Source organism: Aotus nancymaae, unplaced genomic scaffold (assembly GCF_030222135.1).
Source record: "Aotus nancymaae isolate 86718 unplaced genomic scaffold, 86718_ANA_hifiasm-v0.15.2.pri h1tg000016l, whole genome shotgun sequence".
Taxonomy (NCBI): Eukaryota; Metazoa; Chordata; class Mammalia; order Primates; family Aotidae; genus Aotus; species Aotus nancymaae.
Genome location: NW_026988428.1, coordinates 67,194,699 through 67,217,509, shown reverse-complemented (window position 1 = coordinate 67,217,509; position 22,811 = coordinate 67,194,699). Strand labels below are relative to the sequence as shown.

The following is a 22,811-nucleotide window of genomic DNA, read 5'->3' as shown; positions in this document are numbered from 1 at the left end:
CCTTTGTGGCATTTGAGATCAGTCTAGCAGCAGGGTTAAAGGTGTATAGGCAGAGATGGTTGGGGTGGGCATAGGACGGACAGACAGAAGGATCCACAAGATTGAGGATGTGGTGACAAAGAGCACTGAAGGGTGAAAATTATTAAGGATGGATTTATGTAAAGGATGTGGCCTAAGAAGAAGGATTCTTCTTTATAATGAAATTATGTTTTAGAGGCAGAAGTCTGGTGCTTAGCAGTAATAAAATGACTTCAGTATGGAGTCATCAGTATGGAGTCATTTCAGATATGTTTCAGATAACTGCATAAATGGTACAGTCATCTTTCCATTGTATCGCACTACTGGAATACCGACTTGCTGTGTGACCTTAGACAAGCAGCTGCCTCTCTCTGGGCCTCAGTTTTCATATCTATGAAATTAGGAGGTTGAATTATGACTTGGCATCATAAAGAAAAGGCGATAAAAGTAAATCATTTATTTATTTTTATTTTTTAATAATGCCTCTTTGAAATGGGAGTGGGAATAAAATGGTATTTGTTTCCATATGGAAATAAAAGCCAAGGGGCCAATTCTGGACATGGCTTGAGCTGTGCTTTGTCTGTTTTTCTGCACTGGCCCAGTATGCTTTACACTGGTATGACTAACTCCCTGGAAAGAAATGCAGGTAGACAGCATGACTGTTCCTTCCTGAGAGGCTCCAACAGATTCTACGTTGCAGGACCACCAACTTGGAATTTCAGCTCAGTTCAGCAAACACTTTTGACTGGTTCCTGTGCTAGGCTTGTGCTGGGCTTATGTGGGGTAGAGATGCCTGCCAATCTAAGGGCGGCAGATAGATAGACATGGAAGGAGCCGTGGTTTCCAGACCTGATGTTTATCAGAGTCACTATGGAAGAATTTTTTAGGATACACACAGCCCCCAACTTAACAATGATTGGACTTTCAATTTTTCGACTTTATAATGGTGCAAAAGTGATATGCATTCAATATGTTTCTCAACTTACAATGGGGTTATTTGAAATAAACCCATGATTAGTTGAAGATACCATCAATCAAAAATGCACTTTTGACTTACAGTATTTTCAACTTAGGAGGGGCCATAGGTTGAGGAGCATCTGCACAGATTCCTAAGCCCCATCCCTTGATGAAGATGTTCCAGTGAGCCTGAGTGGGGCCTGAGAATCTGCATATTAACTGCTGCAGGTGAGTGTGGTACAGGGCCAAGCTTTGGAACCTCTGATTTAGAGAAGATTTTCTGTCATCACTGCTCAGAGTGACCGTGCTCTCTCTTACTTGCACTTACATGAATTCATATGAATTTAGTATTACATGAGAAAATTATGATTATATGAATGTATTGAGTATCTTACGTGCTTGATATGGCTGTTTACATCCCAGGGTTAGAGGGCAGAGGTGAAGAACATAAGCCAGACTATGTGAAGATCTTCACTTCTGAGCACCTGAACAACTGGCAGCCTCATTAGGAAGGCAAGTCATTCACATGTGAAATGACGTCATCATCATCTTCTTCATTCTTCTCTTTAGCGTTCATTTAACACTCATATTTTATCACTAGAGACTGAAAAGAGCCCCCTAAGGCAGACAGGTCAGCTGTTGTTATCTCTTTTTTCCAGATATGGAGGCTGAGGCTCAGAGAGGTGAATCCATATGTCCAGGCTCACATCTCCCACCCTCAGTTCAGGCTTCTCCCCACTTTATGAGAGAAGCATCCCCTTCTTCCCCAGAGCAGTGGGTTCTGGAGCTAAGAGAGGCCATTGTGGGCTGGGTTGTTGGGGACAGCTTCAGGGAGAGCCAGATTCAAGGTAATAGAGAACTCTGACTGCAGCCTGTTGCCAAGAATAGGGCAGCTGACACAGCTTTGATCCGGAATGATTCCTGCTGCTGGGAATGAGGTCTTTTATATCTGGATTCTCAGGTAGTAACACCATGACAACGTGTGTTTGTGTTATTTCATCTGCACAGCATTCACATGCAGCAGAGAGAAGGCAGTTTATTCCCCAGAAGTTTACCAGTGGGAAATTAAGGTCAAAGGTAGGACTTTCCTAAATGAAGGGAACTACTATTTATTGGATGCCTCCCATCTGCCAAGCAGTGTGCACAGCAGGCATATATCATGAAATGCCTCATTTATTCCTCATAACTGTAGCCTGATTTTACATTTGGCAAACCCGAGGCTTGCAGAAATCATGTGGCTCTCACTCAGACCGCTGATGGCCACGCAAGCCTTTTAGCTTGTCTGATTTCCAGGCCCCCATCCCCACCACACCATGCTGTCTGGCTCACCTGGTGGAACTGGATCCTCTGAGTCCCAGGCCAGGGATCCTATTGAGCTGCTCCATCAAGGAAACCATAGCAGTAGCAGCTCCACCAAGGACTTGGCATCTATCTTACGCCAACATCCATGCCTGTCTAATGGAACCATGAACCAGGAGTAGCTACTCAAGAAACATTTCCACCAGAAATTTCTTCTTTTAGCTCCCCATTGAGCCTCAGAGATCTGATAGGAATTGCTCAAGGCCACTCAACTTGTAAGTGGTAGAGCTGGGATTAAAGTGCAGGTCCCCCAACTTTCAGCCTCCCTGGTGCCCAATGTGTCTCAGCCTCCCTGAAGACTATCCAGACCAAGATGGCCAGAAAAGGAACCTGCAAGGGATCTGTGGGGATCATGCAGCCCGTGGCCTAGTCTTCAGGCTGAGCTGCCTCCAGCCTGTCATCTCACCAGAGCTTTAAATCCATCCTTGGGAGAGGCAAGCTCCATGACCGCTCAGTGTCATTTAGGTTCTTCCTAAATGGCTAACCCAGGTCTGTCTGCTGCATCCTATAATGAGAAGCACAGTGGTGAGTGCGGCTAATGATGTTCTACTTCCCTGCTGTTTCCAGAGGTAAACTGAGTATAAATGGAACTACAGCCTGTCCCATTTTGTACAGTTGAGTTCTAAAACCAGCCTGCAAGGATAATGCTATAAGAATGTCCTGCCAGCCCCAAGGGTGTCTTTTACAACAAGTTCTTGTTCCCTCATAATTCTTCTGACAAATTCTTCTTTTGATCCAGACTTTCCTAGCCATCATTTCATTCCAGAAGTGGCATGTATGTGCAAACACTCATGCTTGAGGGGGAGACAAGCAAAGGGGATAAGAGGGGAAATGGGAACTCGAAATCTGCTCAAATGTGGTAAAGAAATATATCCAGAAAGGACTGCCTACTCACCAAAATACTATTTGCTTTTTTTTATTCTTTCCTGGGTAGTCTCCTGTTCAAACTTGAAAATGAAAATTCCTCCACTTCAAAATGAACAGGCAAGAAATGCTGTAGGCTGGGTTTTCCCGGGGGTACTGACAGCCATCTGCCCTGAGACTGACTATCGAATCTGAACTCTCTGTACTTGTTAATTTTGTTTATGGGAGGGGTGAGAGAGGGGAGGAAGCAACAGGGACCTGCTAACCCTACGAATTCTCCTTCATACCCTTAAAAACTCCAACAGACCCCCGTGTATAGTGCTCCCCTCCCTGTGTCCATGTGTTCTCCTTGTTCAACACCCGCCTATGAGTGAGAACATGTGGTGTTTGATTTTGTGTTCTTGTGTCAGTTTGCTGAGAATGATGTTTTCCAGGTTCATCCATGTCCCTACGAAGGATGTGAACTCCTCCTTTTTAATGGCTGCATAATATTCCATGGTGTATATGTGCCACATTTTTCCTGTCCGGATAGTGGGGGGGTGGGGAGTTGGGGAGGGATAGCATGGGGAGAAATGCCAGATATAGGTGAAGGGGAGGGAGGCAGCAAATCATACTGCCACGTGTGCACCTGTGCAACAACCTTGCATGTTATTCACATGTACCCCAAAACCTAAAATGCAATAAAAAATAAAAAATAAAAAATAAAAAAAATAAAAAAAAACTCAGGGGCTTGCCAAGCTCCCTTTTGGGGCAATGGGAGGGAAATGTTAAGAGCTGGTTTCTGTGATCTTTATCAGACCTCTTCCTCTGTCCTGCCCCCAGGTCAGTAATGGGAATGATAGCATTGCTCTAAAAGACAAGTGATTCCCCAGATGTGGACATCATAGTGCCTGGGAGGAAGACGTCTTTGGGGTGTTGGGTGCTCCTCTCCATATCTGACTTACCTGTTCTTAGGACATATTCCCTTGGGTGTGTTCTATTATTTAGTTGATTGATTGAGGGTTACAAAGTTGTTGTTACAAAAGCAGCAGAAATTTTGAAATATAAAACAGGTAGAAACTTTTATTTAATTGGGGGCACAAAAGCCAGGTCCAGCTTGAGCATTAGCTGGCCGTGTGACCTGGGCAGTTCCCCTGCACTTTTGGAACCACAGTTTCTTCAGCTATAAAGTGAAAGTTGAGAGTTCCTCTGAGTGCTAAAATCCTGCTTGTCTATGATCACTGTTTTTTAAATGCCACTGTCATTTCAAAACATGTACATGAGGATCCCCCAGGTGAGTGTGACCTTGTGCTGTATCTGAGATGTTTAGTAATTCCATTCGATCAGGCTCTGCTTCCTACAGCTGCCACTGGCTTTGACTAGCTCGGAAGGGTGGGATTCTGAATGTGCCAGTTTCTCCTGTTTCTTCTCCAAGGGATTGGCCAAATGCCAGATGCTTCCATCTCCCTCCTCTCACCCCTCCTCACTTGGCTGTGTCTAAAGAGATTCTCTCGATGCATCCTGTTAGACCTGTCCATTAATCTTACCTCTTTCAAACCTATGCATGATGAACGTCCATCCTTGAATTCTGACACAGATGAGGTATGTTTCGCTGTTCAATTTCCAAATCGGAATGAGTGTATTTCCCAGTGCTGCAGCAAAGCCACAAACACACCAGCCCTCCTCCGCTGCCTGTCCTGTTCTCCTCTATCCTTCCCTTTGTCCCATCAGTGTCTCCCCTGAATTTATCATGCTGTACCCCTCAGACACCCTTGAAAGTGGAGAGAGAATAATTCTCATTCCTTTTCCCCAGACTCTGTCCTAAAGCATTGTGCTGCCCTGCTCCCCACCTCCCTACCACGCCTGCCCCTCCACCCTCCACGTTTTCCCTCTGATGAGATTTCCTCTCTGAGGAAATATTTTGGTCCTATTCTCTGTTCCCAAACAAATTCCCCAGGTCCTTTAAATCTGGTTTCAATCAACATAATCACAGTCTGTTTAGTGATATCAACTCTGCCTTGATTTGGTTGTGTGATTCATGCTGCGTCCTCCACCTCTGGCTGTCTTATATATATACACTTAAGTGCACATATATATGGGTATATATGACATACGATGTATGTATATGATGTATTGAAAGAGAGAGACGTTTTCCACCATGCCTGTAATTACTTTTCTTCTTCCTCCAAATCAGTATCTGAATGCACATCACCTAAACTGGATTCATTTTGAGAACACTAGGGCCTCTTTTTACTTTTCAAGAACAGCTATCTAATTCTGGGCCAAAAACTAGTTATCAGCTGAGGGCAGGTAATGGAGTTGTGTCTAGTGAGGGGGTGTTTGCTTCTCCATCTGATACACTTCTCACCTGTACCATAACATTTCCGCTTCAGTCTTCGTGCCTATGCTGTTACGAGTCCTTTCTTGTATTTGAGAGAAAAGATATGAGGCAGCCCAAGGCAGGCTCTGATACAGGCTGTAAAGACAATATGGATGTGAACTGAAAAACGGTAGTTTAGAGCTTAGCGATAGCATCTCAGTCTATTCACCACACATGAATCCTACTAGCTTGATGCCGACGTTGCCTTGGTTATGCTGGGATACAGTGACACAGGACACTCTTATGGGGGATAAAGAAGATCTCCCTCTACCAGGTGGGTCATCAACACCCATCACTCAGAGGGGAGGGTGGACACCACCTAGAACAGAGAAGGCGACTGGGCGTGGTGGCTCACACCTGTAGTCCCAGCACCTTGGGAGGCCGAGGCAGGTGGATTGCTTTAGCCCAGGAGTAAGAGACCAGCCTGGGCAACATGGCAAAACCTCATCTCCATTAAAAATAGAAACATTAGCCTGGCCTCCTGTTGCATGTCTATAGTCCGAGCTACTCGGTAGGCTGAGATGGGAGGATCACTTGAGCCCAGGGGGTTGAGGCTGCAGTGAGCCACGATCGTGCCATTGAACTCCTGCCTAGGAGACAGAGTGAGACCCTGTCTCAAAAAAAAAAAAAGACAGAAGGAGAATTTGCTGAATCCTTGGAAATCTATAACAGAAAATTCTGGCAAGTTGTGGCTTTTAATTGCCAGAGCTGGGCACTTAAGAGAGAAAAGTGTTTTTGTGAATTCCAAAAATGTAATTGTATTCATTGAACCCTGAAGTCAGGAGGAGTCAGACCATAATGACATGAGAGCCATTTTCCCAAACAGCAGACTAGAAGGGGAGGGTTTGGAGGGGTGGTGGCAGAGCTTAGACACACACTGTGAAGGGAGAGAAGCGGGGACAGAAAGGTGGCCTGCGGAAAGTCCCACGAGAAAGACAGGACTGCACTGGCAGGTGTCTTTGGGGGCCCAGGTCACCATGGTGTGGCTGGTGGACAGTCTCCAGGGCGCAGTGACTGTCACAGTGCACAGCCTAATGGGGAAAGTTGCACAGCTCCACTTACATACAGGCGACTATGGACATAAGAATTCATGATGAATCTAGAACTAACCCTGACCAGTAAGGCTAAATGTAGAAAAAATGTAGAAACACTGAACAAGCCTTCCTTGAAGGTCACAGATCTTGTGGAATATGTCTCTCTTTCACATTTCAAATTAACAAAAATTTTTGAACTATGCATTTTTTTAACATTATTTTCTTTTTTTAAAAAAGTGAGTCTTGCTCTGTCTCCCAGGCTGGAGTGCAGTGGTACAATCACTGCAACCTCCGCCTCCCGGTTTCAAGTAATTCTTCTGCCTCAGCCTTCCAAGTAGCTGGGACTATAGGTGTGCACCACCATGCCTGGCTAATTTTTATATTTTTAGTAGAGATGGAATTTCACCATATTGGCCAGACAGGTCTCAAACTTCTGTCCTCATGATCCGCCGGCCGCTTTGGGATAATTTTAGACTCATGGCGTGCATTGTTTCTTTTAATTACGCACATTTATGATTCAGTAAGATTCCCTGTACTAAAACAAAAAGAGAGGGAGAGGGACCTCGTTTCCCTTTTGCACTGTTACTTTTTCCTGAGCTCGTTTTAAGAGAGACTTCTGGCGTGGAGGTTTGAATGAGAAGAAGTCATACAGTTGGGATTCTTCCCTTTCTCTGATATGAAGACAGGAGTTTTCTCTCATCGCTGCCAAGAGCAGGAAGCTGGATTAACTGCCATAAGCTCCAGGAGGGAGTGTCTAGTACATCCAAGTTTTGCAGCAGGAAAACACCCCCTCACCCTAAAGTTTGACTCCTGAATCCTGTGTCGTGGCCTGAATGCTGAGGCAGAAGTAGGGACATCTGTGTTCCTGGGGCATTCCGCTTGCAGTCCTGACTGTAACCTGAGTGAACCATCCATGCAGTTCCTGTTGCTAAGTCTCCCCTGCCACTTCTTCTTCCCATGGCTGCAGGGCAGGGGGCCATGCCCTCCTCTTCATTTCCTGTCCCTGGGTGAACTTGCCCCCTGCCTTCTCCCAGGTCTCTGCTGTGGTGGCTGGAGAAGGAGACTGCCCGTGGCTTCACATGGGATTCAGCACTGTCTCCCCTTCCCCTCTGCTCAGCCTGCAGAGCTGTAAGACCAGAAGACAGAGCATTCCCCTTACCTATGAAGTCAAATGCACGTGTGGAACATGCCACCCAGCCTGCAGGCTCTCTACAATAAAATACTGCTCATCAGATGAATGTGTAGCCCAGATGATTTCTGATAAAGTCTATTATTTTGAAATGCATACGTATGTCTCTCAGCCACTGATACTCGCAGAAGCTGCACATGTTGTCAACACCTGCTTTGAGAGCCTTTCCTTCCCACCCTTCCTTTTGGCAATGCAAGTTTCCATTCATTTTCTTCGTTGCTGGTCTCCTGTCTTCTCTCCTACTACTAGATCTTACATAAACATTTGAAATAGTTTATTTGTCCACAGTGTGATTTCTGTTGAGAAGTATGGGCTCACCGGCTTTTGGGTCTCTTCTAGCACTAGAAATTCCTCCAGCTTTTATAAACTGTTTCATGGGCTATTAATGTGGAACAGATGGCCTTTAGAAACAGCAATCCACAGGGGCCTGGAGACCTGGATTCATATTTCTCCTAGCGTCAGCTAGTGAGTGACCTTAGAAATGTCATTTTCCTCGTTGGGCTTCAGTTCTCTTATCTGTCACACAGAAGCACTGTGTGAGTTTGGGAAACCAATACTCTGTCAAAATGTATAAAATAATGCTAAAGCACAGAAGCACGATCCTGTCAATATCCTGTTCCCTCCAACAATACATCAAAAAAAGGAGCTGATGTTGCAAGATTTTGAGGAGGTAGCTGGAGGCACTGGGGCAGGGATTGTGAGGGAACCCAAGCCCTTACCTGGGGCCTCTCAGGAGAGGCACCTTCACTGCTGCCTGTTTATGACATGCATCCCCTTCTGTGCCTGTGCTTTTAGGGGCTCTTCTTTGGAGATAAGAAAAGGGTTCTGGATGGAGGGCAGTGAAGGACAGTGAGAACTTTACATGAAGGAGTTTGTATGGAAGGGAAGACTTCTGGACAGTGGCTTGGCTTTGCTCACTGGGAGTTTATTTCTGTATCTCCGTAGAATTCAGGGACAGATCTCCCCATGGAGATCTGTCTCCCAGAGACAGCAGAAAGTAGAAAGTGGATTTCAGGCGTCCTGGCAGTTTTCTTTCTTGGTGGGTGATAAAAGGGCTCAGAGAGAGAGGAGAATCAAATCTCCCACATGTGTGTCATGCCTGTGAGTCTCAGGCAGAGATGTCTTATGCTCAACATAGAAAGCAGGCCAGGCAGCCCCAAGACCTTCCCCTGTACACCATCCATTTTTACCTGATTTCATTTTGATAAATGTGCGGTCTGAGGTCCTGGTCCAGAAACCATCGCCTGGAAAGAAGTGTATTTGGCCAATGGGGAGGTTACCCTCTTTATGCAATTAGGCTCCATAAAGCTTCATTTTTAAATTTATTAATGGGAATAATTTGACATTTCTACACACTGACATTACCCTCATGGAATGGATAAGAATCTCAAGGCTTGTTGGGTGAAAGAAGGGCAGTGGCTGGTGTGACGGGACGGGAAGGTGTTAGCAGGCAGGTAGTGCGCCTCAGCATGTGGGAAACAGAACAGAAATCATAGAATGGCAGGTCTAGTTCTAGCTCTGTCACCTACTGGCTGTTTGTCATTGGACAAATTACTTGCCCTTCCTGAAGCTCAGTTTTCTTACATTTAAAATAAAGAAAGTAGTTATCCTCATATTTAAGTGAATTGGGCTATCACGATCAACTCGAAAATACATCAAACAGTATACATGTCAGGAACTGTATGACATTCGGAACCTCCACTGCCACCCTCACTTTCTCCCTCTGGTGTCACTTACTCTCTGTCCCTGTTTCTGGGTCAGAGCTTCCATTACTCCAGCCTGGGCCTGCCTCAAGGTGGGGACGTGTGCCGATCTCTCACAATGCCAGGTGACAAAGAGGGTTTTCAAGGCTGGCTTGACTACCACTGCTGGTCTCTCTTCTCCTGCACACCTGCCGTCTCCCCACTGGGCTCAGTGTTCCTGGGAGGGTGACACTAAGAGAGAAAGCCATGGCAGAGGGAAGTGGCAGGGTCAAAGACCACTGGCTGCCAGGAGTTGGTCTCAGAGCTGGCCTTTCTGCATTGTTCTAGGGAACCAGATATCTATGTTGATGCCTGTGTTAATTTATCCCCAGAGACATTATTCAGTGAATTTCTTAAAAGGAAAAAGAATCTCCAGCATTACTTTTGTTTGTGCCAGGAGAGCACTTTCTCTGAGTTTTACTTGCAAGCTAGGTATATTCTTGAAAGGCTCCAGCAGCAGAGTTTATGTCTTGTTTAGTTCAAAAACAGCTCCTGGCCTGTCTCTAAATGTCTTGCTAGGAACATCTCCCCACACCTTCAGACCTGAACTTAAGCCTCAGACTGTTGTCCTCTCTCTCTGTCACTGTGAGAGACCTAAGTCTCTTTCCTCTTTGACTATTGCCTGCCCAGCCCTTCCCAGATCCTTGCGCATCTCCTAGGGATGCATTCTCTCCACGCCACACACGTGATTGTGTTACTTGTGCTAGGACTGCATTCGGCACTGGGGCCACGGAGAGCAACGAAATGTGGGCCCTGCCCTCAGGAACATGAAATCCAGTAGCACTACACTGAGTTCCCTGACCTGGTAGGAAGCCCTCCCAGGACCCTGTCCACGCCTAGACGTTGCCTTCACAGAGCTGGCTAAGGGGCATTGTGGCCTTGCCCTAGTTTTTACAAGTCCCCTGGGTGTTAACGCCTGCTTTCTCTTATTTGCAGGTTCTCCAGTCTTACACATTCTCTCTTATTCTTACAAATGTCCAATCTAGTGATGATTCTATGTTAGAGCTGTAGGGCCAGGAAGCCTTGCTGTGGGGAAATCATGGTCTAGTAGGTGGAGCATGAGAGAGAGGAGACTCAGGTCCAGAGGGGCTACTGAATTCTGGGCAAGTCCCTTCCCAGAATTCCTAGTGCAGCTGTCCTTCTCCACGTCCCACGGAGCTGCCTTCCTTCTTGTCTCTCTTTCCCAAAGAGAGGCAACCATGCCACTCTGGGCAGTGGGCAAGGGCCGCTGGAATTGAGATTTGTATTTTTCTCTTTGGCATCTGAATCCTTCCTTTGCAGTTGCTGACATGCAGTTTTGTGTGAGATCACCCATGTCTGCATCATCTGCAGGACACCCAGAAACTCCTTCTCCTACCTCCCTCACCCTCGCACACGCGTCTTCAGCCCCCTTCTGATTCCCCCTAGTTGGTCTATTGCTCTTAGCTCTGAATAAATATCTTTAAAGGGTACAGGAATCCATATGGAAGGCCTTCGGAGAAGAGCGAGCATGGAATTTATTATCCAAAGTGGGACACTTGAGAGTGAAAGGGCGAGCTGACGATAATGATGCCAGCACAAAAGCATAAATGATCAGGCTTCTTAAGAGCTTCATCCCTTTGATCCAGTGACTTTGTTTCTAGAAATCTTTTATGGAGTATCTACCATGAGCCAGGCACCATTGCAGGTGCTAAGGATATCAAAACACATCAAAAGAGAGCATACAGTTAAGTGGAGCAGACAGACAAGTAAAAGGCTGGTTGTAAAAGAATGCAGTAAGTGCTGAGAAGTCCTTCTCGGAGACATGATGGATGAGCAGGGTCAGACAGTCAAATGGTAGTTAGCCAGGGAAGGAAAGGGAGAAACAAACTTCCTGGCATAGGCAGTAGTCAGGGGAGTCCTAGCAGGGGTGAGGGCGCACATGGCGTGTTTGGAGAACCCAGGTCCCTCGCGGAGGCTGGTGTACACAGGGAGAGGAGGGCTGGCAAGAGATGAGGCTAGCGAGAGAGGTGCCCAGGAACCAGACAATGAAGGGCAGACGATGCTGAGGAATTTTAGCTTGATCTTGGAGGTTATAGAGAAGAACAGATATTTCTCCAGCTGAGGAATGACCCAATTCCATTCCAGTGCGGGGAAGAAATGATAGGGAAGGCTGGGAGAGGGCAAAGCAAGGTCTCAGAAACCATTTAAGAGTCTATTGAAGTCATCCAGGCAAGAGAGGTAGCATGGGCTGTAGAGAAAAGGAGGGTGGATTTTGTGAAATAGGAGGAGGCAGAGTCAACTGGAATCATTACAGATCAATTCGATGTTGGGGGCAGGGAAGAAAGGAAGAAAGCAGACTCAAGCGTGATCTCTGCTGCTGCCTTTTCCCGAGAGAGAAAATCCCAGAGGCCAGAGGAGGAGCAGGCTTTGGGGGAGGATGGTGACTTCAGCTTTGGATATATCACCCTTGAGATTCCTCTGCAGTTCAAGCGGAGATGTCTAGTAGGCCACGCGTGTCTATGGGTTTGGAGTGTAGGACGGAGGTCTGTGCCTAGAGGTGTGAGTGTGGACATATCCACACATCAGCAGGGGGGATGAGATTGCACAGTCACATCCTCAGATGAGAAGGGAAAGCAGAATGTTGGAGGGAATACGGAAAGAGTGCGAGGGAAGTGCTGGTGGGGGTAGGAGGAAGACCAGGAGAGCTGCTGGCTGGAGGAGGGATTGGTGTTTCCAGTGATTCAGAGAGCAAGAGGGAGGAGATGCTGTGGCACATCTGCCTGACTTTGAAATGAGGAATGGTATTCTAGGTGGGGCTGCTTCTGTAGGGCCCTGGTGCAGGTGGTGATGATGGGTGTAGGGAATGCTGGTCTCTGGGACGGGGCACGTGGCTGGGATCAGATAGTCATAGTTAGAGGACAACTATTTTATTTTATTTCTCTAATGCTGGCAACATCAGAACATTATCTACAGAGGCGGGAAAACCTTTAAGGAGGGGCAGTTTGAAAATATGTCTAGACCAGGTGCGGTGGCTCACACCTGCAATCCCAGCACTTTGGGAGGCCAAGGTGGGAGGATTGCTCAAGCCCAGGAGTTCGAGACCAGCCTGTGCAACATAGCAAAACCTCATCTCTGCAAACAATATAAAAAACTAGCTGGGCATGGTGGCTACTTCAAAGTCCCAGCTACTTCGAGGTCAGGGCTGCAGTGAGCTGTGATTATGTCCCTGCATTCTAGCCTGAGTGACAGAATGAGACTCTGCCAAAAAAAAAAAAGGAGAAAGAAAGAAAGAGAAAAGAAAGAGGGAGGGAGGGAGGGAGGGAGGAAGGAAGGAAGGAGGGAGGGAGGGAAGGAGGGAGAGAGGGAGGGAGGGAAGGAAGGAGGGAAGGAGAGAAGGAAGGAAGGAGGGAAGGAAGGAAGGAGGGAAGGAAGGAAGGAGGGAAGGAAGGAAGGAGGGAAGGAAGGAAGGAGGGAAGGAGGGAAGGAAGGAAGGAAAGAAGGAAGGAAGAGAGGAAAAGACAAGACGTCTGGGATGGAGGCCCTGATGGAAGAAGGCTTCTGAGGAAATGGATGTGAGGCCCAGAGCGTCAGTATAGGGCCTGTTAGAGAGTGGGTATGATAAGGTGGGACCTGCCACTCAGAGGAAATTCTGGTTTTACTCACAGTAATCACATTTCCTGCTTGACTCAGACCAGTCCTACCGTGCGGCCATTACCTCAACAAAATTATTGCTAACACCCCTTTTCACTTTGGAAAGTTTAGATGATAAAGTATCTGGTCACCTTAATAGTATACATCTAAGAGCCTTCCCGGCATAGGGAGTAGTCAGGGAGCCCTGGCAGAGGTGAGAGCGTACAGTGGTGTGTTTGGAGATTATAGGTGGAGTTCGAGGGCTGAGGGAGGTCCTACCTGCAGGGCTCTGCAGTAGGATGCAGGATTTTCTGCAGGAGGCTCCAAGAGGCTTGAGGAGATAGGAGCTGCTGTGAGGGGAGGGAAGACCTGACATGGGAACAAGAGCAAATTGTTGATCTACAGTAAGGGCTGAGCAGACCCTGAGAGCGTCAATCAACATCAGTCAATGCCAGTATATAAAGAATGTCCAGACCGTTCCATCTGACTACAGTCAGCAGGGATCCCTGCACCAGCAGCCACGTGACTCACTTCGCAATGTGGCGAGGGTCACTCGTAGCTCTTACAGTGTTCATACACTGTGTTTCCCCCTCTTTAGCAGCCCGCGTGTCTGCTGGGAGGATAGATGTATAAACTGATCTGAGGTTGGGGCTGCACAGGGCAGATGTGTCAAGAGGGTAAGGAAGTGGCTGGAGTCCTGGACCATGAGAATAGCACACCCATAGTAAGCTTTGTACATGGAGATATTGCAGCATGCACTATGGGAGTAGAGGATTACAAATAGTAAATGTTTAACAAGGGGGTGTCATCCAGTAAATTATGGCAAATTAATGTGGTGGAATATTATGTAGCCATCAAGATTTGTTTGGGTAGAATTGTAACATAATGAGAGAATGCCTAGACTATAATAGTAAGTGAAATAAGAAAGTTACAGAATGATATATATTAAATGATCTCAACTATAATGCATAGAAAAACTTTTAATGTATTTTTAAAAGGCTGGGTACAAATATTCCAGGATGATACCTGTGGGAGCTGATAGATGACATGTTTTTGTATTTAAAAACTTTTTTACATGTTCATCATATCATCTTTATAATAAGGAAAAATCATCTCTCTAGGAAACATTATTTAATGAAAAAAAATCTTTTAAACATAAAAGAGGATCTATGTTATCACAGTTTAATTCAGCCTTCTGAGAAAACCATTGTAGGGAGGCTTTATTCTCTAGTTTCCCCGGGTGGGGAGGGCGACATAAGCAGCATGGCCTAGCGTCTGAGAACATGGGTTTTGGTATCAGACACGCCTGGGTTTGAATCCCAGCTCTGCTACTGAGCTCTGCTACTAAGCTGAGCTATAGTATTACCATGGTGTGATCTCAAGCAGGCTACCTTTATTTATGAAATAGAATAATGCACATCCCCAGTCTCTTCTTTGTAATTCCAAAGCCCAAAAAGCTCTGAAAACCCAGAGTCATTTCTTAAAGTGACAGCAAATTCATTTGGCCGTACAACCTAAGCTGAATGAGCTAGTCTTCATTTCACTTAAGTGAATATAATTGTACAGTGGAAAATTAGCATGTTTAATGGTTGGATGTCGCCCCAGATCTCACAGAAGGTATGAGGTAGTATGTAGGGTTCAGGTAAGTTGTGAACTGTAGGATCTGCCTCATAGGGTTATTGTAGAATGAAGTCAAGTTGTGATTGCAGGGTTCTTTGCACTGTTCTTGGCAGAGAGAAAGTCCTCACGAAATGAGTTATCACTATTGATGCAATAATTATTGGTGAGTCTTCACTGAGTACGGAGTGCATCATTTCTGCTTGCCTCTCTTCCTTCCATTCCTTTCTTTATTGGGATGTTTGAGAAGATTGAAGTATCATATATTATGAGAATTTAGGATAACATCATTTAGGACACAGGAGTGCAAAAATGGGAACTTCCAGCAGAGACATTCCCCTGCTTTTTTCCTTATTCCAGATTTCTCGTTTTCTGGGAAATTAGCTATAGGAGATAATGCACGTTAACAGACACCCAAATATTTGAAGGGTTCATAGAAAAGTAAGCCTTCCTCCCTTGGTGACTGCTTTGGTCTCAAAGCGTATGTGTTCATTATAAAATGGTAATGTATTTACACCATAGTTGCACTACATTTAAAGGTTCACTGTGCTTTAAGCTAAAACTAGCCCAATATCAAATGTGTTTTTAATTGAAAAGTGGTTATTTACTGCTTTCCATAGGAATCCACAATAAGATTTTTTCATTGCAAACACTCCTAGTGTCTTTAGAATATAATTCAATTCACAAAATTGATTTGCATTCCACCTTTCTCAGAAGCCTAAACAGAGTGCAAACTGAGGTTCACGTGTGAGACTACAGTTATTACTTCCCCCTGTTTCTTGGAAGCATCCATGCATTATAAATTCTGTTAGCGCGGCATCAGCCAGCTACATTATTAACATCCAGGAGGAATTAAAATGTACCATGTTATAGGATCAAAAGTTTCACATTCTGAATCGATGCCAGTATAAAAAGAAAGTCCAGACCCTTCCATCTGACTACAGTCGGCAGGGATCCCCGCCCCAGCAGCCAGGTGACTCACTTCGCATTGTGGTGAAAGTCACTCCCAGCTCTTACAGGCCTGTGGCCCAATAGGCCTCCCCATGGGGCAGCATTTGGCCTCTTCATCATCAGCTTAGAATCACAGATCCTCAGGTCTTGAAGGAAATTTTTGGAGTTCCCACTTTTAAACCCAGTTTTAATCTGGTCATTTAGACTGCATGTCTAGAAACACCACAGCATTGTTAGTAGCAAACAAATGAATCTTCAAATAAGTGACTCTAACATTTCACGCATTGGTCCAGTGGCAGAAGAGCTCGTCTGTTGCCTCTTAAGAGAGCTCTAATCTTTTTCTATTTCAGTTCATCAGGCCCTTATTGGCCCCTATTGTATATGCCCAGCACAATGTCAGGGCACATGTCTGCACAATGTTGGATTTCAGCTGATCCTTGGTGTTAATCCGTTCATTAATGCCAAATTGCAGGGTTCCTTGCCAAGCCCGTCAGCATAGTAGGAACTTCTGAAGTCAGATACCTCAATTACATTCATTCAGTTGTCTCATTAGCCCCCATGCATCATCCAAACTCATAATCAAACATGTTTTCCTTCGTTATTGTCATTTTCTTAATACCAGTATTGTTGAAAATAATTGTTTTCAATACAATTTCACCTAACTTGTTTGATCTCCAGAATACAATCCATCTACAAACTAAATAGAGCCAAGATTTGGGGGCTGGAGGGAGGGGATAGTGGGTGAGGCTGGTGAGGCTTCCCTCTGGTTAGAATTAGAGAGAAATGGATGCAGAACCTGGGCCAATAATAGGCCCCTCCATCTCCCTAGTGAAGAGGACATTTTGCAGCCAGAGGTGGTTCTGCTTTGGAAATGATCTACTTTGTGTAAACTGGTGCATCGCAGATGCTGTTAGAGCAACTAACAGATACTGATAAAGTGTGGTCTGCATTTTGTAGATATTAGGGCTTTCCCTTAGGTTTACAGCTGGATGAAGGAGCTCCTCTTACTTGGCGATCACAGGCATGCAGTCCACCCTGCTGGGCTAGGACTTTGATAATAGAGAAGGCTGTCTTTTAGAAAGACTGTAGGATCAGGAGTCAGGAAGCAGGGATTCTTCTGCTTGTAGTTTTATATCTACCAGTAACAACTTTCAGCCCATCCCTCACCTATTCTATGCCCTGGATTTCTTGGCTTTACAATAGCAATAGCCTCTCTTTATAAATTTTCTAACTCTATCTCTCCCCGAAAAGCTGGAGATAGTGGGATGTAAGTTTTAAATTTCAGTCCTTGGCACACAGTAGGTACTCAATCTCTCAAGATAGCTTCCATCCTTCAAGATAGCTGATGGCCCAGCCAAGTACGTCCCAGACAGGTCTCTCCATGTCTTTTTGGAAAGCCTTGATGCTGTCAGTCTGGCCCCTAGGGCCTCATGCTTTCCCACTTGCTCCTGCCTCCAGTGTTAGGTCGTGGGTTTGCCTCACTACCTGTTTCAAGGCAGCTCCTATTCGACGCCTGGAGCATCCCTGGGAGTCTGAGACCTTCAAGGACGCCTATGCTCTCAGGGAAGAGGAACTATAAGCAGTTCTCAGGCTCCCTTGATCAGTTCAAAGTCATCTTCAGCTCTTCCAGTGCAGCACCTCCAGAGCTATTGAATGCCACCGTCTTCCATCTTTTGGGAAACCCATAAAACCTTGCGTGGGATGGTGCTCTGCGTGCTGTTTTCCAGCATCAAATTCAATCATCAAAAGATACATCAGGAAGGCGGGGAGGGAGTGGCACCTGGAGTGGGGGTCAAGCAAGGAAGGCTAGAATGTGTTTGCATCTGCAAAGGGAGCATTGGAAGTTACGGTGGAAAAGAAATCCCACCCCACCGGCCTTTATTTACTGCAGTGGGTAGCCTCAAGAGGAGGGGGAGCTGGGTGGGAAAGGAAGACAATAGAATGCTGTGTTGCCTTGCTGTAAAAGCTTGCTCTAAGCAAATAATGTGGCAAGCTCAGTCAGAGCCCTGCTCAATTAGCCCCAGTTCTTAGGAGGGTCTCCCTGCAGCTGTCGGCAGCGGGCGGGCTGGAGCAAAGGCAGGCGCACTCTGGGGCACTCGGGAGGCGAAACTGCAGGAATCTTGCATGGGACTGACCAGGGAGGGAGAGCAAAGGACCCTACAACCTGATCCCAGTCTCTGCTTCTTGAACAGAGGGCTACAGAGGGGGTTGGTGGGGCCACTCTGGGGAGAGGCTGTGTGGGGAGACCACGGAGTAGGTGACCAGAAAAGCTAGTACAAACGTTTCATGCGGAGAGTGACCAACATATGGAACGTGTTATGCGGAAGGGTTACAGGCTGGAGGAGCTCCTAGAGTTTTTCAGGGGGTGGGGTGGGGGAGGGGGAAAAGGCTTCAGAAACTCAAGGAGGTTTCTAAACAAAAGGAATTTGAGAAGGGTTGGAGAAATAATGAGAAATGCAAACTTGACCCAGAGTTTCTCTTTCCATCTCACGGCGTCTCCCCTGCCTATCCTCACATGTTTCCAGTTCATGGGGACCCAGGAAGACCACTGGAGCCCTGTGCCTGACTCCACGTGCACCACACTGGGAGTGTGGGTGGCAGGGTAGGGACACCCGCAGAGCTGGCTTGCTCCTCTGGGCTGAAGGGGACCCAGAGAGCAAGAGCCCTGCCTGGCTTTAGACCCCTGTGGACGACAGCAGGCTGCTAGTGCCGGGATGGTCTCCAGATGATTTACTCCGGTTCCTGCCCTTGCTAGAGGAGCAATCTGATGCCGGGCCGGGAGTGAAAAGCAGACTTGCCCAGGGACTAACAGTGACCAAAGGGAAGCGGGGAGCAGACGCAGGCTCTTGATCCCTTCCGACATTTGGCTTCTCCCTTTCTCAGCATCCCTCACCCAGCACCCCATGCATACATGCACATACACACACACAGACACACACACCATGCACATATGCACATACACACACGCAGACACACCACACACGCACATATACACTCAGAAACACACACCACACAGAATAACACCACATACGCACATACACAGACACACACACCACACAGAATAACACCATACACATGCACATACATATGCAGACACACACCACACACACACATACACATGCAGACACACACACCACACAGATTAACACTACACATGCACATACACAGGCAGACACAACACACACCACACAGATTAATACCACACATTCACATACACACACAGACATACACACCACACAGACGCACACAGAATAACACTACACACATGCGCACATAGACATACACTTACCACACATGGAATAACACCACACACATGCACACACACACAGACATACACATACCGCACGTGGAATAACACCACACACATGCACACACACACACACACATGTACTGCACGTGGAGTAACACCACACACATGCACACACACACACATACATACACATATCGCATGTGGAATAACACCACACACATGCACACACACAGACACACACACACACCAGACACAGAATAACACCACACACATGCACACACACACAGGCATACATGCACCACACACAGAATAACACCAGACACACATGCACACACACAGATATACACCACACACAACACAGACACACACACAGAATGCCATGCACATATGTACACCATGCAGAGACACACTCACACCTAGACATATACACCACATGCATACAGAGACACACTCACACACACACAGGCACATACACACACAAGCCCATATATACACAGACCACACACATGCATACATATACACAACACACACAGACACACCCACAGGCTTACAAAGACACCACACACATGTAGATATGCATACAGCACACACACACACACACACACACACACACACACAGACACACAGAGACACTCACAGGCATACATACACACATACACATACCACACACAGACACATCTACAGTCATACACAGACACTACACACATAGAGACAACACACACTCACGCACAGACACACTTAGACGTGCACGCACACACACACTCACACACACACTGCTCGACTTGTTGCCCAACAGATGGGCACTGGCTTGTCACTTGTAGCCCTACTGCTTCAGCCTCTGTTGACCGGGCAGCTGGGCACTGCCACTCCTCTTGGGACAAAGTACAGGTGGCCTGTGTGATTGCGGCCTGTTCTGAGACCCTCTTCCTGAGCCAGGAAGCGCTGTGTGACACTGAGCGCCCGTGCCTTGGTCTTTCCCATGGTGCTGGGACGGGGCCACCTGCTGCGTCTACAACACCTATATGTTCACTTCCCTGGCAGTAGAAAGAAATGTAGGTTAGTGCAGGGAGGTCACTGGCTTTGGGGACGGTGGCAGGGTGGAGCGGTCTCTAATGTGAATGGAAGTGCACATGCCCTCTGGATCTGCAGCAATGCTGGCTTCAGAGGGGCCTTCTCTGCCACCTTTCCAGTTTTCCCGAACCAGGTAGAAGAGCACCGCCCGGGGTCTTGGGCTCAGCCAAAACCCCCTATACAAAAAAAGAGACCCCCCTTTCCACTGTGTGTCTCCTCCTCCCTTGCTCTCTCACTGTTTCTCTCTGTCTCCCTCACTCTGTGCCTCTCTCCTCTCTTCTCTGTCTCTCTGCCTCCCTCTCTGCTTGTCTGTTTCTCTGTGTCGCTCTTTTTTCTCAAACTCTGACTCTGTCTCTCCTTTCTCTGCTGTACCTCTCTGTCTCTCACTCTGTCTTTCTCTGTGTGTGTTTTTCTGTTTCCGTCTCCCTGCCTCTCTGTCTCTGTCTCTCAGTTCTGTGTCTCTGCCTCCCTCTCTTCCTATCTCTGTATCTCTGTCTCAGTTTTTCCATCTTTATGTCTCTATCTGTTTCTCTCTGAGTCTCTGTATCTCTGTCTCTTTCTCTCCTTTCTCTGACTCTTTGTTCTCTCTCCCTCCATCTCTGACTCCTTCTCCCTCAGTCTCTCTCTGTCTCTTCCTTTCTCTGTCTCAGCCTCTCTCTGTATCTGTGTCTCTGTTTCCCTCTTTCTCAGTCTCTCTCTGTCTCTGACTGTCTCTCTCTCTCTGTCTCTCACTCAGCCACTTACCTGAAGTCTCCATGAACATTGGGTGGCTTTGCCTCTCTGCTTGGCCACTTTGCAGTCAGACCCGTGGGGCCTGCAGACCCTTCACTGGCACACAGCTTCAGGGAACCAACGGCGTCAGGGCACTCCCGTGTTCTTCGGGGTTCCAGCCCTGAGTAGTTGGTGAACAGTAGTAAGTGTCCTCCAGGTCCACTGTAGATTTCTCATCCAGGTACCGAGCCGGGCCCTTCTGAGCAAATTTAATGGAATGTCCTTGGTGACATTACAAGATGCCACCCCATCCCCTGTAGTCTATTACTGACGGACATTTAGGTTGATTCCATGTCTTCGCTATTGTGAGTGGTGTTGCAGCCAACATATGTGTGCATATGTGTCTTTATGAGGGAATGATGCATAGTGCTTTGGGTATGTGCCCAGTAATGGGATTGCTAGGTTGAATGGTATTTCTGTTTATACGTCTTCAAGGAATCGCTTAGGTCTTTGAAGAATCGAATTTGTGTTTTCAAACGTCATGGAGAACGCAGGTCTTGAGGATGTGGAGTAACAGGGAGACCAAGGAATGAAAAAGCCATCAGGTTGGAGGTGACGTCACCCAGAGTGATGGCAGGTTTATGGACAGAAAGGAAAATGCTCTGATTCCTGGTGTCCATGAGGAAGGTGGATGCCAATGGATGGTGCTATGCAGACACTTGTGAAAGGGAGACGGGAAAGACTCTGCCTCCATGGGTCGCCTCTTGGACTGAGCAGGGCTGCTGGGGCCCCAGGCCTCTCACACACAGCATCAGACGTGCTGTGTTGATCAGGCTCACCTGGGACCCCCGTGCCTCCCCCAGGAAGCCCTACTGGTAGGTGTGGTCAGGTTTCCCTCCATGTGTCTTAAATACACTGACAGCTCTGTGTGTGGCTGTGGTTGAGCAGCGTAGGGCTGTTCATCTGGAGGGCTAGGCTTCGTTCCTGCTCTTGTACTGATTGATTGGTTGGTTTTGGGGCAAGTCATTCTCCTCCCATAACCTTTCCATTGCGCCACGCTCCTAATAGAGTTGGATGCCAGTTCCTGGAACCCTGGCTTCACAGGGACACAGAGAGACAGAGAAGACCAGAAAATTAGGCTGCTGATAATAATTTCTTCTCCATTTGGCCCGGAGAAGAAATGGCTCAGGGTTGGCACAGGATAGGCACAGGATAATAGAAGCACAGGGTATCTCAGAACCTTTGAAATTCTTTAGTTCAAGAATTCTAAACCTAAAATCTGTAGGACACTAGGTTGATTTTTATAGACTCTTTGAATCACCTTGAAATTTTTTGCAATATTTTTTCTTTATGGGCACGTGTGGTTTTTTAGCAGAAGGGTTTCTTAGCTTTGGTCACATTGTAAAAGGGCCAATGATCCAAAAACAATTAGCTCCCCAGCATCATGTTATGTGATTCATAACCGAGGGGTCTCCATAGATGGCACTTGGAAAGGTCTGGGTCCTTTTATTCACTTGTCACCATGACTGGAGTCACGACTGATATTTACTAGGTGGGGGCCTGAGTTGCATGTGTGGGGGATAAAACTGAACAATAACAAACTGTCCTGTTCGAAATCCCAGTGGCACCCCTATGGAGAAACACTGCTCCAGAACTGAGCCCCCAAGATGCACAGTGGTTCTCCCGTAGCCACAAAGCTTATTAGTAGAAGAGTTGGTTTTTATTAACAAATCAAAACAGGGGATGTGCCAAGAGCCTACATTATTCTATTTCTCATCAACAGCTACAAATATGCTGCAATCTGTGAAAACAAAAAAATCAGAAATCTGTCCCACCTTCAATGCTCCAGCCATTTTTTAAAATGAATCTTTGGGTTCTTGGTTGTTTTTTTACCATGAAATAAGAAAAAAAGGAAAGGAATATTTTATATTTGGAGAAACTAAAGCATAAATACCAGATCCCACTAGCCCCCTATCACACAGATATGCTCTTCAGCTACTGTGAATTGGTGAGGCAAGCCTTAGACTGGAATGTCTCCTTTATGTTTCAGAGGATCTGTCTTGAATGTCTCTTCCTTCACAAAGAAAGAAACAGTAAT

General features: G+C 46.6%; 1 protein-coding gene across 6 annotated transcripts in view; it reads left to right on the top strand.

Annotated features, from left to right (window-relative positions):
• NTF3 (neurotrophin 3) overlaps positions 1–22,811 on the top strand; it is a 66,086-nt gene that overhangs the window by 33,566 nt on the left and 9,709 nt on the right. Inside the window, exon 1 of one of the 6 annotated variants that reach the window (XM_064377519.1) lies at positions 1,078–1,203. The exons of the other annotated variants lie outside the window; for them this stretch is intronic. The gene's annotated coding sequence lies outside the window, so the exon portion shown is untranslated. Of the gene's footprint in view, positions 1–1,077; positions 1,204–22,811 lie in introns of those variants that run through there. 6 annotated transcript variants of the gene reach the window in all.